Raw genomic sequence first — 832 nt, 5'->3', positions numbered from 1 at the left:
CTTTATAATGAACAAAAAGAGATTAGTATTTATTCTGTGAGTAATTTCAAGCTGTAATGGAGCCATAGACTATAAAAAGTGGACTAAGTGCCTGTGACGTCACCCTTAGCATTCGGCTCAAATGAAGCTCATTGACGCTAGAAATTACAGAGTGAATTTGAAGCTGAATTCCATATTTGGAATTCTGACCGCGAGTGTCATGGCAACCGAAGAGCCAATCTTGAGCAAAACTGTGGAAGATAACGCCCCTTAGCTAACGCCCCTTAGGTAACGCCTTTAGCAACGCTGTCAGTCAAACCTGTTACTAACACTGGCAGCTGATTTGTCACTTACTAATGTTCATATCCTGAGTTATGGACACAATAGTCAAATAAAAATACCAGGATAACATAGAACGGGTCAATACATACAAAATGACAGCCTGACAGCAACAGTTACTGAGAGAGGGTCGACAGTTTTATAATGTAAAGTGAACTGAGGTCAGAGTCAATGGAACCAGAAGCGCAGCTCATGATCACTTCCTATTTGGAAAGTGGCGGCTAGCACTTTAGCTATGTCTATTTGTATATACAGCCTATGAATGGAGATCAACGGTGACCACCTGCTCCAGTTTGGGAAATCAATTTTCCGTTATTTTTTTCCACAGACTTTTCAAAAAAATCAGTTATTAAGGCTAACTAACTACATGCTAACTAATATCCAAAACGCAATTGTTGTGGTTTAAAATACAAGATTTGGCAAAATGCTTTAATAACTTTGCGGTTTATAAATTTTCAGAAACAGGTTACAAATAAAATAATAGGTTGTCATCAGTAGTTACCACGTGGCTGAG

General features: G+C 38.5%; 1 protein-coding gene across 3 annotated transcripts in view; it reads right to left on the bottom strand.

Moving 5' to 3' along the window:
* Positions 1 to 832, bottom strand: part of LOC117380946 (muscle-specific protein 300 kDa-like) — a 32,135-nt gene that overhangs the window by 28,107 nt on the left and 3,196 nt on the right. The gene's annotated exons all lie outside the window — the stretch shown is intronic.

The sequence above is a fragment of the Periophthalmus magnuspinnatus genome, chromosome 14, assembly GCF_009829125.3.
Source record: "Periophthalmus magnuspinnatus isolate fPerMag1 chromosome 14, fPerMag1.2.pri, whole genome shotgun sequence".
Taxonomy (NCBI): domain Eukaryota; kingdom Metazoa; phylum Chordata; class Actinopteri; order Gobiiformes; family Gobiidae; genus Periophthalmus; species Periophthalmus magnuspinnatus.
Note: the sequence above shows the minus strand (reverse complement) of the source record. Positions and strands in the feature narration are given on the sequence as shown.